General features: G+C 47.2%; 1 protein-coding gene and 1 long non-coding RNA gene across 5 annotated transcripts in view; one reads left to right on the top strand and one right to left on the bottom strand.

The window, feature by feature from the left end:
- The window catches only part of metap1d (methionyl aminopeptidase type 1D (mitochondrial)), a 173,561-nt gene that overhangs the window by 129,210 nt on the left and 27,777 nt on the right, over positions 1 to 16,574 (top strand). The gene's annotated exons all lie outside the window — the stretch shown is intronic.
- The window catches only part of LOC144686644 (uncharacterized), a 50,302-nt gene continuing 39,992 nt past the window's right edge, over positions 6,265 to 16,574 (bottom strand). The window contains exon 3 of the long non-coding RNA XR_013577967.1: positions 6,265 to 6,496. This is a non-coding gene — a long non-coding RNA (uncharacterized LOC144686644). The remainder of the gene's footprint in view (positions 6,497 to 16,574) is intronic.

The following is a 16,574-nucleotide window of genomic DNA, read 5'->3' as shown; positions in this document are numbered from 1 at the left end:
ACATTCAAATCACACTGACATGACCATTACTGATGTTGATGTCCACACCAGTAGACAAATAAACCAAACATAACTGAACATAAGATCACTGTGAACAGTCTCTCTTGTGCTCATGGTGCCTTAAACTTACGTTTGCAAGTGCTGCATCTTGGTGCTCCCCCACCCTCGCTGGCAGCGGCATTGGAGGCAGCCTGCTGACTCAGGTGTGTTGTTGGCCTTGATGACCTTGGCGGTCGTCCTCTGGCTAGTGGAGCCTGTGCTGGCCCCACCTGGGAGGGAGCGGCCAGTGCCACGGCTGGCATTTCCCCAGTCATCACAACCTCATCAGATGCCACAGTCACTGGCAGAGGGGCGGAGGAGCTGCTGCCATCATCTGCAGTGCCCTGAGAGGAGCTGACAGAGATGAGAAGCAATTTGTGCGCAAATGTGAGGTCGCTCTGGACCTCCCTGCTCGCCATTGATGGACGGGCACCTCGCTGGGATACTGGATGCCTCATCATCTCCCACATTGGCACTGACCACCTGGGGTCATTGCCTGTGTGTGGGCTTGCTGGTCCAAATGCAGCCCCAGAAACCCCTGATTCTGTCCCTGGTGCTGCCTCTCCATGAGAGTCGCCACTGTTTCAATGGAAGAGACAGTGTGCTCGGCCATGAGGGTCAACGCAGTGTTTATGCTCCGCATGGACTCCTCCACAACAAAGACCATGGCACGCATACTCTCATGGATCTGCGCCAGATCCTCCCACACATCCCGCTGGATGTCCAGCATATGCCGCCTAGTGGGTGACTCCAGAGGCTCATCTGCCTTCGACCTAGCATCATCCTAGTCTCCAGCAGTCCTCTCTCTGACTGCCGGTGCCTTGGGCACTCTCTGCCTCCATCTGCACCTCAAGCGAATGTGAAGTGCCCTCACCAATGTGCACGAACAATATAGCCAATTATCTAATGCCCATTGATGTTCTGGTATCTGCACTGGTGCCTGGCACAGAGTGCAGGAAAGACACAGGTACAGGTGAAGCCCGGCGGTCCTCTGGCATCAGGGGTGGCCCTTCTAGGTCCTGAGAATGAGTATGTGCTGGCGAATCTAAGGAAGAACAAGGACATGCCATTAGTTAAAGTCATCATTCTGTCACTGTGCATGCCAATTGAGATCTGCATCATGGTGCCATTGTCTTTCAATGATCAATGGCGACTCCAGGTTTGAAGCTCCCATCAAATAAGAGATTACACAAGAATGGTTGCACAATCCGAAACCCTCAACTCTGTGCACTGTGCTCTTAGCTTCGTCTGACACCCCTACCTCTCCATGACTGGTTGCATGGGCAGTGTGCTGGTTCTCCAGCTCCAGGGTGCCCTGCTCGAACCTGGTCAGCAGCAGTAGCTTGGGCGGGCCTCCGCTTGTCCGTGATCTCTCCAATTGGTTATAGCTTGTCTTCTTCTGAAAGGACAGAGGAGCATTGATTAATGCACTCTCTACCTGCAGCGCCATTGCAGCCTGGCTGACCCCACCTGAGGAACTCCTTGCAGGGCACATCCAAGTCTGGCCCTCAAGCCGCAAGGCAATCAGTCCAAACTGTCAGGGCTCAGCCTCTTGGCCAGCTCCGACGTCATTGACAGTTGGCACTCAGACTCTCAACACCCCTGAGCTCCATGGGGCGGAACGGCCAGCCCTAACACTTCACCACAATGATCCATGCCAACACGGTGCTCACCCTTCCTGGGTGCAGCAGGTCATTGAACCTCTTGCGGCACTGCACCCCTGTGTGCTGCACAATGTCATGGCTGCTGACCTGGGCTGCCACCTCCTCCCAGGCTTTCCTTGTCAGGTGTGGTGGCCTCTTCCTTCCATCACTTGGAACAAGGGTGTCCCTCCTGGCAGCCATCTCTTCTAGGAGTATGGTGAGCATTCGTCTGAAAAGCGGGGGGCCAAGTGCCCACCCGAGCTGCTCTCCCGCCTGGCATCTTCAGCCACTGTCGAGTCCATAAATACCATTTCCACAATGCAGACTATATGCTTCTTCACCAGCAGCCTTCAAGGGGCCGCCTGTGCCATTTTCAAATTGGCCACTGGGCCGCCATTGGACCCGGCGGCCGACAGGCCCCTGCCCGGCCCTTCTCAACCATTGGGAAGCCGCATTTCAAGCTGGGCGGGCCTTAATTGGCCAGTCAGCGTGAAATCGCGGTTGTGGGACGATGGGGTCAGGGGCCTGTTTCTCGGCTGCTCCCGGGCCCGCCCGCCAAGCTGAAAATTCAGCCCTAGTTGTGGGCTAACAGCTTCATAAAGACTTAGCATAACTTCCCAGCTTTTACGCCCAATATCTGGATGAGTGCAGCTCCAACAACACTCAAGAAGCTTGACACCATCCAGGACAAAGCAGCCCACTTGATTGGCACTCCATCCACAAACATTCACTCCCTCCTCACCACCGACACACAATGGCAGCAGTGTGTGCCGTCTACAAGTTGCACTGCAGGAACTCACCAAGCCTTCTTAGACAGCACCTTCCAAACCCACGACCAGTAGCATCTAGAAGAACAAGGGCAGCAGGCACAAGGGAACACCACTACCTGGAAGTTTCCCTCCAAGTCACTCATCATCCTGACTTGGAACTATATCACCGTTCCTTCACTGTCACTGGGTCAAAATCCTGGAACTCCTCCCTAACAGCACTCTGGGTGTACCTACACCACATGGACTGCAGCGGTTCAAGTGGGCAGCACACCACCACCTTCTCAAGTGCAATTAGGGATGAGCAATAAATGCTGGTCTAGCCAGCAGTGTCCACATCCCATGAACGCATAAAAAAAAAACCCTAGCTCATTACTCTCTCAATAAGTTATGGCTCCTTCACACACGAACCCTCAGGTCCCTCTGTCCCTGCACACTCTTTAAAACAGTGCCAGTAAATCTATATTGTCTCTCCCTAACCTTTCTGACAAAATGCATCACCTCACACTTCTCTGCATTAAATTCTATCTGTCATTTGTCTTCCCATTCTGCTAGCCTATCTATGATCTGGTGCAGTCAACTGGTATCATCCTCACTGTTTGCCACACCTCCAAGTTTGGTATCATCATCAAATTTTGAAATTTTATTCTGTATTCAAATGTCCAAGTCACTTTTATAATGGAGTGGACCCTTGGAAACCCCAGTCTACCATCCTCCAGTCTGAAAAACAACCATTTATCGTGAGTCACTGTTTTCTCTCCTTAGGACAATTCTTTATCTAAACTGACACTGACCCACCTATTCCGTGAGTCCCCATTTAGTTAACCAGTCTTTTATGTGCTACTTTGTCAAACGCTTTCTTAAATCCATATAGACAATTTCCATTGCATTCCCTTCATCAACATTCTTGTCTCTCAAAAACGTTAATTAGATTAGTCAAGCATGAGCTGCCTTTCACAATTCCGTGCTGGCTCTCCTTAATTAACACAAACCTCTCCAAGTGCCTGTAGATTTTTTTCCCTGATTATTTTTTGTAAAATCTAACCTACCACTGATGGTAAACTGACTGTCCTGTCGTTAGGAATGTCCTTACAACGTTTTTTGAATAAGGGTGCATTTGCCACTTGCCAATCCTCTGGCACCTGCCCTGTATTAAAGAAAGATTGGAAGATCTTCCACTATCTCCACCCCCACTTCCATTAGCAACTTGGAATGCAAGCCATTCGGACCTGGTCACTTATCTACATTAAGCATAGACAGCCATTTTATGAATTTTAATCCCATCCATTACCTCTACCATCTCTGCTGCTACAGAAATTTTATCAACATCCTTCTTCTTAGTGAACACTGATACAAAGTACTCATTATTTATTCTAGACTTGACCTATGTCTCTGAGTATATATCACCCTCTTTGTCCCTAATAGGATCCACCCCTCCTCCTACTAACCATTTACTATTTAAATGCCAGTAGAATATTTTTGGGTTCCCTTTTATATGAACAGCCGTCCTATTTTAATATTCTCTCTTTGTCAGTCTTATTTCTCTCTTCACTTCCCTTCTCAATTTATTGTTTTTGGCCTAGTCCTCGCTCGAAGCCTGACATACATCATGCACCCTCTTCTTTATTTTATCAAATTCAGTGAGCCTGGCTTTGCTTCCCCTACCTCTCACCCTTGTTGGAATGTACCTAGCCTCTACCTAAATAAAACATCTCCTCCAAATATATCACCCATTGTTCCTTTGCAGTGTTTACTATCAGGCTTTAATTCCGTTTTATCCTGGCTAGATTCCCACTCATTTCATTGAAATTAGCCCTTTTTTAATTTAGAATTTCTACTTTAGATTGTTTCTGGCCCTTCTCCATTCTTAATGTAAACCTTATGCTACGATGATCACTCTTGCCCAAATGTACCCCCACAGACATTTGGTCCACTTGGCCCTCACTCCCCAGCACCAGATCCAGCAATGCATCCTTCCTATTTGGCCAAATGAATGTTTTGGTGTCCATGATGGAGGAAGATGTGATTTATTCCTGTTGACAATGGACAGGCCTTCTGACAGCACACAAGTATTTGTGAGGTTAAGAGAAGTGTTGGGCAAATACAGTTGGGTGTCCTGAGCATCTATACAGAAGCTGACTCTGTGCCATGCAGATGTTACTGAGAGACAACATTAAGTTATAAAGGGGAAGGGGCTGGGGATAGATTCTTGGAGAACTTCCTAGATGATACTACTGTTGGGAAGCTATTGAGTTGGGTGGAACAGCACAAAAACTATTCCAGGGAACTGGACAACAGAGGAGAATTACCTTAAATTATGTTCAATGTACATTGCAGAATAGGCCTTTCAGCACAAATGTTTATGCTGCTGTTATCCTTCCCATGAGCTTCTTCCCATTCTAATTGCCTCCTCCCACCTTCCCCCAAATCGCTCTATTCCCTTAGGTATGCTTTAAATCTTCTTTCAAATGTGACAGCGCTATACGCTTCAACCACTCCACTTTGGTAGTTAATTCCACATTCTCTCCACTCTGTGTACAGAAAATAGTTCTAAATTCTTTATTTGATCAGTTAGTATATTTATGTCCCATTGTACTGGATTCACCCACAAGTAGAAACAATATATCGCAGCCCTTCATAATTTAAAGAATTCTGGCCTCCTCCTCTTTCCAGGAAGTCTTCCAGAGAATAGAACCCTGACTACCCTGGTAGTTCCACCCTGTCATTTTTGGTAAAAAAAAACCTTGTAAATCTTTTCTGCATGTTCTAATGCTTTAATATCCTTTTGTAGTAAAAAGAACAGAACTGTGAACAGTACACCAGTTGTGGTCTAACCAAGGTTGTATATAAATTTAACATTATCACCAGATTCTGCATTATGTTTGAGAAGTCAATTCCAGGTGGGCAAATGCGTTAAAGCCCATTTTCAGGAAGAAATCTATTTTTATTCATTCATGGGATGTGTGCATTGCCGGAAATGAAGGAGGTGGCACATTTCTGTCACCACCCCCTTGTCGAAGCCAAGTTGACTCAGGCATTGCTTCTGGGTCAATTGGAGGTAGGGAAAGTGTTCTCCAAAATCCTGTGATAATTGGGGCCTTCTGGGGAGAGCTTTCCTCTTCCTCCTCTCTCTTCGCAGAGCTTCCTTCTCTGCAGCCTTTGTTCTGTTGCTGAAGACATTGCAGACCCAGAGGCACTGCAGCCACGGCCCCCATGCCTCGTGCATACCAAATACTGTTGCCTGTCTGAATGTAAGCAGTAGCTCTTGTCACGGTTGCGTCACATGTCCGTAAAACTTATTACAAAGATGGACAGTTTGTGTGTTTTTTTTAAAAGCAGCATGAAATGGGCAATTTAACAAAATAGATGCTCGGGTAGTCAGGTGACTTTTGTGGTTTATGTACAGACAGTGACAGACATGCCTGAACATATCTGTGGAAAGTTGCTTAAAATGCTAATGGCCTTGCCAGGAGCTGATTGACTACCCCTCATCATTTCAATGGAAGAGATTTAAAATGACAGGGACTGCCAGACTTGCTGGCCCCATAAAGATGGAATTTCAAACAAAGTTATTTTTGGAGGTCAATCATAGCTGGAATGTTGATGAGATAGCAAACATCTTCCATTGTGTGACAAACTGCTTAGCCATCAACCCATTGTGTGGACAATGGAAAACATTGATTCAGTTGTCACATGACAGAAACTGGCTTGTGATAGGAAATGCCTTATTAATCCATAATGGCAGGCCAGTGGTCAGTCTGGGACCAACACCTCAGAGGGAGTGATCTCACCCAAAAAAAGGAAAGACCCTTACCTTGAAAAGAAAGTCATTTCAGGCTGTGAAGAAGGGCTAATTTGTTTTAGCTGCAGGATTATAACCTTCACTACTGAAGCTCGACCGCAATTTTGACTGAAAAAGCCAGGAAATTCCAACCTCCTTTGCCACATCTTTCTTCCTGTCCATACCAGATTGGAGGCTCGAGTCCTGGATTGAAATTATTGGACAATAATTAAATTGGAAGCGGGAGGTAAAATTGGTGACTGGAACTGAAAAAGCAAAAGGAAAAATCAATCAACAGGCTTTCTTGTACTACTGTGCTAAGTGTTTAAGATGGCCACATTCAATGCTAAAAACTTGTAGAACAGGATGAGGTATGCACTAAAATCATTACATATTGAGGACCAAAGAGCTGTAGTCAAGTAGGAAAATGTAGAAGTAAAACCTAAAGCAAGAAAGGCTGAAATAACCCGAAAGCTAGCTCATCATTTTGATGTAGAATTGAAGACAAAGGAAACATGCATTGATGCAAAAACAGAATAGTGTTATATAGAATCCAAATGGATAAGGAAATTTCCATGGGAAAAATGGAATTAGAGTTCCAAATGCAATAAGAGCAGAGAGAAATACGAAGGGGAAAAGAGCAGAAAGAAGTAAGGGAATGAGAATGGGAAAGGGAAATGCAAAAAGAGGAGTGAGAAATGCAAATTCAGTGGGAAAGAGAGATCAGGCCGTTTGAACTGGAAAAGGCAAAACTTAAATTGGATAATGTGGGTTCCCCTAAAAATTTGGATACTGATTCAGATTCAGAGCAAAGATTTGATTTTCTGGATTAATGCTGAAATTTAATGAAGAGGAAATTGAATCCTACTTTATTTTGCTTGAGAAAATTGCTAAGAGGTTAAAATGGCCAAAGAGTCTTGGACTCTACTTTTGAAGGGTGAATAAATTTGAAGTGCTTGCGAAGCTTCTTCCATCTTGTCAGAAGAAAGTTCTCTAGACCATGAACAATAGAGAACTTGCACTTTAAACGCATATGAGTTAGTAACCAAGGCATACCATCAGAAATTTAGAAACTCCGAAAAATGTCCTGCACCGATCTACAGTAAATTTGAAAGAAAGAATTACATCGCTTTTGATCTCTGGGTAAGATCTCTAAAATTAGATCCCTCTTACAACAACCTATGGGAGATAATTCTATCAGAAGAATTTAGAAACAGTATCCCAGTTAACAGCAGATCCCATATTGAGAAACAGCGTTACAAGGGTAAGAAACACTGCTAAAGTAGCAGACGCCTGTAAGCTTACACACACATCCTGCAACCAAAGAAAACCCTTTCCTAATAATGTCCAGAGGTCCAGAAAGGACAGAAAGTGGGAGAACAATGGGAAATAGGTTATTAATGAAAGGGCAGAAAGTGAAGGAGAAATAAGCTCAAAAGAGAATGAGAACAGGGTAGAAAGGGCGGACTGCTCTTCAACTTTAAAAAGAAGTCAGGAAGGGGCTCGTGTAAACATGTGAAAACAGACTCTTGGCATTGTAGGTAGAGAAACGGGGCAGACGTTTAAGCAGATATTTCATAATTCTCAACAAAGATATTATTTGAGGATGTGTTCTGACCCATGTGCTTTTGGATATTGATAATGCTGGGTGATGGACCTTTAAGAACTAGGTTTCTCTGGAAGACGAGTTCTTTTAAAGAGCAACTTGCTTTCAGTAACTGACCATATGGCCAAGCTGCCAGGGAGATAAACAGTAGTTAAAAAACGATAAACAAGAAGTTAATTACAAGGGGCAGTAGATTCCTGTGGGTGGTTCTGTTTTCAAGCAGTTTAGTTTCGAGTAAGCTGGCTGCAGGGGACGTTTCTTTAAAGCCGAATCGAGTTGAAATTCTATGTGCTGGCTAAAAGGATTTAAACCATGTTTTAACTGAAGGCATCCACTAATAGTTGGACTTCTGGGATATCCAAGCTGAGAAGAGAGAGTGAGTTACTAGATGCATGACTCCAGAGTTAAAGAACATAAGAGTTCTGATCCGAGGTGGCTAGACTTAAGACTAGCAACGCCTGTGTTGAACTGCGAGTCTACGACCGTGGGACTGTTGGAGAAGAGGTGAAGGGACAACCTGTCCAGAAATAAGCAGAAGGCCCAAGAAATCTCAACCCTTATTTGAAGCTTTGAAACAGTACTCAGACCAAATGCTTAATTTTCCAATTCTGCTAAGTATCTGACTTGAGCTTTTTTGAGCTTTTGGGGAGATGTAGGTGTATAGGAGAAAATCTGAATTAAGTAGTTTGGTTTAGAATATATATAACTGTGTTCATTGCACTTGTCAGGAAGATATAATAATGTTATTGTAATTTATTGTAAAATAATGGTGTATGTGCCTGGGCATGTGTGTGATTGAAGGCAGCTGGTCTGAAGGCTTTGATATACTAGAAGATAAGCTAGGTTTGAAATGTTAAATAGGTAAACATGGGGGAAGTTTAGAATGCAAGGTGTAAAAGGACATTTGCATTGTTAAATAAATTAGACTAGCTTGAATTCAAAAGAGGGAGTGAAATATTACACCTAACCAGCAGAAGTTAAGAAACAGTGCGTTTATGTTTTCCAAAGATTACTGGTAAAATTGGTACTGATTGATATTTATTATCAGAGATGTAAAGTCCAAACTAAACAAGAGGGGTGAGGGATCAAGCTTGGGTAGAGCTAGCAATTCAAGGTGTAGAGACAAGACAGGAGAGCAAAATAGTAATATGAGAAATAAGAGGCAGAGAATGGCAGGAAGGGACAGAGAGAAAAAAACCTAAGAATACATCAGCAGTCAAGACTAGACGTTACAAAGGTAACAAAAAGACAAAACTGAAGGCTCTCTATCTGAATGCACGTGGCATTCACAACAAGGTAAATGAATTGATGGCCCACATTGAAGTAAATAAACATGACCTGATAGCAATTACGGATTTGTAGCTGTTGGACGACAAAGACTGGGTCCTTAATATTGAAGGGTACGTGCCATTCAAGAAGAATAGGAAGCTAGGTAAAAGTGGAGGGGTAGCACTGTTAATCAAAGAGGGCATTGGTGCAGTAGTTAGAGATGACCTTGGTTCAGGAGATCAGGATGTAGAATCAGTTTGGGTGGAGATGAGGAATAGTAGAGGAAATAAGTCATTAGTGGGAGTGGTCTACAGGCCCCCAAACAGTAGCCACAGTGTAGGACAAAGTATTCAAGAGAAAATATTGTGTGCTTGTGATAAAGGGACAGCAATAATCATGGGTGATTTTAATCTATACGTAAACTGAAAAAAATCAGATTGGCAGTAGTAGCCTGGATGGGGAGTTCTGAGAATGCTTTCGAGATAGTTTCTTAGAGTATCATGTTCTGGAACCAACCAGAGTGCAGGTTATATTAGACTTGGTATTGTGTAATGTGACAGGATTAATTAATGACCTCAGAGTAAAGGCACCCCTAGGTAGCTGTGACCACAGTATGATTGAATTTTACATCCAGTTTGAAAGAGTGGGTCTAAGGCTCATACCTTAAACTTAAATAAGGGCAACTATGTGGGGATGAAAGCTGAACTAGCTGAAGTGAACTGGGAAACTAGGCTAGAGGATAGATGAATAGAGAAGCAGTGGCAGACATTTACAGGATATTTCAGAATATTCAGAATAAGTACACTCCTACAACAAAGAAAAATTCTAAAGGGAGGACCAGCCATCCATGGCCAACTAAAGACGTTAAGGAAAGCATCAAACTTAAGGAAAGATCATACAACTCCACAAAGATGAGTGGCAGGACAGGTGATTGGACAGAATATAAAGAACAGCAGAGAATGACTAAAAGGTTAATCAGGAGAAAGAAATTAGAGCATGCGAGGAAGCTAGCTATAAATGTAAAAATGGATAGCAAGAGTTTCTACAGGTATTTAAAAAGTAAAAGAGTAAGTAAAGTGAGGGCTGGTCCTCTAGAGAGTGACAGTGGGGAGTTAGTAGTAGATAATAAGGAAATGGTGGAAGAAATGAACAAATATTTTGCTTCTGTGTTCACTATAGAGTATACAAAAAACATTCCAGTAATGGCTGCAAATCAGGAGGTGAACGGGAGAAAGGAACTTGGTGAAATTGAAATCACTAGGGAAATGGTACTGAGCAAATTAATGGAGCTGCAGGATGGCAAGTCTGCTGGTTGGCAGAAAGCAGAGAGTATGCATAAATGGGTCTTTTTCTGATTGTCAGGATGTGATGAGTGGAGTCTCTCAGGGGTCTGTACTGGGACCTCAACTTTTTACGATTTACATCAATGACTTAGATCAGGGAGCGAAGACATGGCAGCTAAATTTGCAGATGACACATAGGTAGGAAAGTATGTTGTGAAGAGGACATGAGGAGGTTGCAGGTGGATATAGATAGGTTGATTGAATGGGCAAAGATCTGGAAAATGGAGCTTAATGTGGGAAAATGTGAAGTTGTTCACTTTGGCAGGAAGAACAAAAAAGCAGTGTATAACTTAAATGGAGAACAGCTGCATAATTCTGAGGTGCAGAGGGATCTAGGTGTTCTAGTACATGAGTCACAAAAAGTTAGTATGCAGGTACAGCAAGTAATTAAGAAGGCAAATGGAATGCTATCCTTTATTACAAGAGGGATTGAACATAAGAGTAAGGATGTTGTGCTTCAGTTATACAGGGCAATGGTGAGACCACACCTCGAATACTGTGTGCAGTTTTGGTCTCCTTATTTGAGGAAGGATGTAAGTACATTGGAGGCGGTTCAAAGAAGGTTTTCTAGATTGATACCCAGAATGAGTGGGTTGTCTTATGAGGAAGGGTTGGACAGACTGGGCTTCTTTCCACTGGAGGTTAGAAGAGTGAGGGGTGATTTGATTGAAGCATACAAGATATTGAATGGCCTTGACAAGGTGGACGTCGAAAGGATGTTTCCTCTTGTGGGTGAGTCCAGAACTACGGGGCACTGTTTTAAAATTAGGAGATGTCCTTTCAGGACAGAGATGAGGAGAAAATTTTTCTGAGGGTTGTGCAATCTTGGAATTCTCTGCAACTGAAGGTGGTGGAGGCGGAGTCATTGAATATTTTTAAGGCAGTGGTAGATAGATTCATGTTAGGCAAGGGAATCAAAGGTTATCGGGGTTAGATGGGAATGTGGAAATCGAAGCACAAGAAGATCAATCATGATCTTATTGAATGGCGGAGCAGGCACGAGGGGCCGAATGGTCTACTCCTGTTCCTATTTCTTATCTTCTTAAAGACATAGTGAAAAAATGGGAATTTGCATTCAAAGGGAAAAATATGTATAAAGGACCGAAGGTTGTGTGTAAGGGTGGGAATTCTAAGATCTAACAAGTGAGAAATACCTTCAGCACCTAAGCCTCAAGCTGTTGTCTACAAAGAACTGAAGTTAAGGAAACTCACTTTGAATTAGATTGTTCAGGGTATCGTGTTTCTTTGCCTGGGTATTTTAAAATCTATGGGCGGAATTTTCCCAGATTTGCACTAAGTGCGGAGTGGGCGGATAAAATGGAATCCTACACACCCGACAAAAATGGCGGGTTTTCACGTCGTATCATCCTGAGCCCGCCTTATTATTTATTCACTCCCACAAAACGCTCCGTTTCCATGCCGGGCGGGCTCCCATTCACCCACCCGCCATCACCCCACTGTTGCATCACGCTGGCTGCCATCTTTAAAAGGCAGCCGCCAGCAAAGCACTCATCGCCACCAACTCACCACCGCTGCCCGGGAGACATGGCCAGCAAAGGGAAAATGACTGCAGCCCCCCACTTCAACAACAAGTCCCTCGAACAACTGCTGGATGCCATGGATGCCCACCGGCGTGTGCTCTATCCCCACTCTGGCCGCAGGATGGGCAGCAACGTGACCAATCCAGCTTGGGAGGCGGTGGTCAGCGCAAATGCCCTGCAGAGGAGTACAGCCACCCAGTGCCGCAAAAGGATGAATGATCTCCTCCGTTCCGCCAGGGTAAGTCACTCTTTTCATCACTCCCAACTCTCACACTCACAAACCCGTCACACATCCACAGGCCCCTCACTGTGCAAGTGGTCCATGGGACCACTCACCACCCACACAGGCCAGGCATACTTAGCACCCTGCCTGGCAGGCGTCCTGACACACTCTCCTCATCCCAACCCATGCAGGACAGATTGGCACAAAACAGGAGGGAAAGGTCGCATCAGGTGGAGCGATGCCAAAGATCAAAGTTCTGACAGAATTCGAAAACAGAACCATTTGGCTGGCCTGCGATGACCGGCATCAGTCCTCGGCTGACGGTGAGGTCGGTGTTGCTGTACAAGTGAGGATCCAGCAGTGCAATATTCATCAGACAAACATGCCGTGAGTGATGTGTCCTCTTTCACAGGCCACTGCCAAGCAGTAATTATCTCCCCTTGCTTTTGCAGGAATATCTGCCAAACAGCCAACAGACTCCATGACCCAGAGCCTCCAATCAATCCCTGAAGAAACCTCTGAAGAGGAATCTGGAGGCACCCTCCCTGAAGTCCCGTCACAGTGCTCACCCACACCCTCCACCAGCGCAGCGACACACACCTCGGTGGGACCTAGCTTTAGAGTAGCCTCGGGATCACAGTCTGGCGAGCACATCACACTTTCTGATCCACAGCAGGTGGAGGCAGGGACTTCCCAGGTCCCCGGCGCTCGGGGGACTGCTGGAGGCCAGAACATTGCTGAGTCCGAGTCAGATGACGAGCCTCTGGACTCGGTCATATCACAGTTGCTGGAGCTGCAAAGGCAAGCTAGGGAAGATCATGAAGGGATGTCTGCTGCACTCTTCAGATTGCAAGGCACGATGGAGGAGTCTGTCCACCTTCAGGCTGAGGTGATATCGCTGGCATTGCAACGCACGGAGGTCAACACTGGCAGCATGGCGGCCACCATGGAGACCTTAGTCCAGGACGTCACTCTTGCACTGCTGCACGGGCTGAACCCCATCGCTGATGCTATAGTTGGCCTCCAACAGTGTGTACGTGAGAGGGGTGCTGCGCAGCTCGATCTCACTCCAGCTACCCCTTCTGCTCACGGAGTCACCAGGGGCCCTCGGGCACCCATAGGGAGGAGGATCAGCAGGTGCATATTCTGGGGCCATCCATTGACTCTGCAAGTGACCGGCCCATCTGAATCCCCCCTTCCTGTGACCTCCACAGCTCCAGCTTCACAGGCCGAGGAGGGTGTCACTGCCGCATAGCAGGACCTCGAAAGCAGGCCGGGGCCCACCAAGTCTCGGCCCTCCAGAGGACGCCCACCAAAGTCATCACAGACAGGGCGTCACAGTCAGCAGGCTGCCTCCACTTCTGCTGTAGATGTCCGGGCAGTACCAAGACGTAGTGGAAGGGTGAGCAAAGTTAAGTAAAAATAGCTGCAAAGCCTTGACATGGGTGTTGATCACTTGTACATACTGCTCACTATTGTCAATAAACTCCCAAGAATGTCTCTCTGCCTATGGCTCCTTGTTCTGATGAGCAATGTTCTTGTCACTCAGATGTGAAACCTTTCTGCACAAGATAAAAGTCAGTTGTCTCAATCTAGGGCCTCTTCCCTGTGCAGCCTTCAGATCACAGTGATGGTCCAGCCTCATACTCCCTAGAAACATTACTGATGCCTGCACCTCGGTAGTGCTGGTTATTGCTGCCAGAATGTAGTGGGCAGGCGCCACAGAGTTCTCTCATTCTCTCTATATGCTCTCAGCACCTTTAAGGTGGGGCTGGCCACCATCACACCAGCATCTGCGACCAGTGATGCTGTGCACCAGCTCCTGAAGGGCTGAGGTGCTGATGGTGGACACAGCATCAGATGCGTCTAAAGTTTCATGACTACGTCTCTGAGATGGCCCTGATCATGGAGCGTAAGCGGGCTGCCCTCGGCCAGACAGGAGTCGGACATTCTCAGAGGTCATGTGAAGATCTATGGAGTGTCCTCACTGTATGTTGTCGTCATCCTCCCTGTGATTGAGCGACTATTAGGGCCTCCACTGCATCTCCATGACAGGAGCATTCACACAGAGGATATTGTCATTGCCATAAGCCAGACTGGAGTCAAACGTTCACAACTGCAATGTGAGGATCTGTAGGGGCACCTCACTGCATGCCGTCATCATCCTCCACAAATCTGGCAGCTATGAGGGCCTCCCGAATGCGCCTGCCTCATCTGGCCAGTGCGTGAGCCTCATCCCCGTCATCATAACCACTGAAGACCCGATCGCCCTCATCCCCGTCAGCGTTCTCCTCATCTGAGGAGACCTCCAGTTCCTCCATCTCCTCCTCAGCCAACTTGTCTCCCTATTGGAGTGCCAGGTTGTAAAAGGTGTAGCAGACAACGACTGTGCATGACACCCTCTGCAGACTGTATTGCAGGGCTCCACCAGACCAGTCCAAGCACCGAAACCGCACCTTCAGCATCCCGATGGTCTGCTCTGCCAAGCTGCGAGCTGCTGCATGAGCCTCATTATAGCTTCGCTCTGCTGCAGTCTGAGGCCGCTGCACGGGTGTCATCAGCCACAGCCCTTGTCCCCAAGGAGCCAACCCTGCAGCCTCTGTGGACCCTGGAAGACTGCAGAGATCTGTGGGTGACTCAGGATGTAGGCATCCTGCACACTGTCTGGAAACCATGCGCATACTTGCAGGATGCATTTCTTGTGGTCGCATACTAGCTGCATGTTCAGTGAGTGGAAGCCCTTGCAGTTGATGAAGTCCACCGAGTATAGCGACGGAGATTTGAGCGCCACATGAGTGGATTCAATCGCACTCTGCACCAATGGCCCTTGCACCCTGGCTGTCCCAGTCCCGGGCAAAATGCACAAAGTTGTGTGCCTTGGAGAAGATGGCATCCGTGATCTCATGGATGCATTTGTGGGTGGGAGATTATGAAATCCCACAGAGGTCCGCTGTGGAGGCCTGAAAGGAACCCCTGGCATAGAAATTGAGCGCCGCGGTCACTTTCATAACCACTGGCAGTGGATGCCCTCCATGTCCCGTTGACACCTAGTCCAGCAAAAAGTTGCAGATGTGAGCCGCCAGGTCCCTAGACATGGACAGTCGTCGGCGACACTGGTTCTCAGTCATCTGCAGGAATGGCAAGCGGCATCTATAGATCCTGGGCGTCGTTAGACACTGAACAGCCACGGCTCGCTGTCGTTCCTGGACAGCATGTGCTGGAGCCTCTGCTGCCCCTTCTTCATGAGGTTGCTGCTCCTGCCTTTGTGCAGCGAGGAGTCTCAGTTTGGCTAGAGGTTGCTGCACTGCCTTTGGCCAGCGAGGAGTCTCTCCTCAGTCTTCTACAGTCTCAGTAGGCCATCAGGCATACAACTAGGTCACCAGGATCCATGATCCTGACATGGTCCTCCTGCAGCATGAGAGAGAGAGAGAGGGAGACGTGGTTATCATGGCTGTACTTAGCACCTTTCCTGGCCCTATGTGACCGCTCCTTAACAGTTCCCAGAGAGTGTTGGTCACCCTTCGGATGGCCAGAGATGAGTGCGCTGCATGGCTGCCCTGTCAACCTGCGACATGGGGGACACTGGTCCAAACCGGGATGCTAAGATAGCAAGGGGCTGTGAGAGCCTCCAGTAGTGACTGCTACATAACCAGCGTTGGCGAGGAGATTGTACAACATGTGTAGTCCAACTGCTATACGGTCCAATAAAGTGGTGGCAGACTCAAAGTCTGTGCCAGAGGGGTAGGGGCGGGAGGCAGGTAAGGTATGAAACGCTTGGTGGCCCTTTGGTGCCGCCGCATTGGTTGCATGGATGGGCAGGCTAGGAGCCCGACCCCAGTCATTTCACTGTTGCTGCACCTGATCTGTCTCAATTGCAGAGGCATGGTCAGTTTATACAGGTATCCCTAATGTATGGCCACTTCCCTCGCTTACCCTGACCCCCACCTCGAATGCCTGTGCGCAGGAAGCAGCACCAGGGCAACACTTGACCCTCCCCCCGACCAACAACGGTCGCCTCAGAGGCTGGCCAGCACCTGCCCCCAGACACCCCACCCCCTCCGCAGTCATCTCCGAGGCTGGCCAGCACTTGCCCCGACACCCCACCCCCTCAACAATTGCCTCTGAGGCTGGCCAGCACTTGCCCCCAGACATTCAACCCTCTCAGCAGTCGCGAGGCTGGCCAGCACTTGCCCTGGCGCCCCGCGGCCTGTAAACAGCAGGCGAGCTGTGGAGAACACTGCTGCTCACTCAACTCAGTACCCCCAAAGTGAAGGCCACCAAGTGCAGGTCGCCTGCATGCTGTCATGAAACACGTTGGCGTGCTTTCCTGCCGACATGGACGGATGACATGGCGGAATTTCA

The sequence above is a fragment of the Cetorhinus maximus genome, chromosome 11 (genome assembly GCF_964194155.1).
Source record: "Cetorhinus maximus chromosome 11, sCetMax3.hap1.1, whole genome shotgun sequence".
Taxonomy (NCBI): domain Eukaryota; kingdom Metazoa; phylum Chordata; class Chondrichthyes; order Lamniformes; family Cetorhinidae; genus Cetorhinus; species Cetorhinus maximus.
This window is presented reverse-complemented; position numbering and strand designations above follow the sequence as displayed.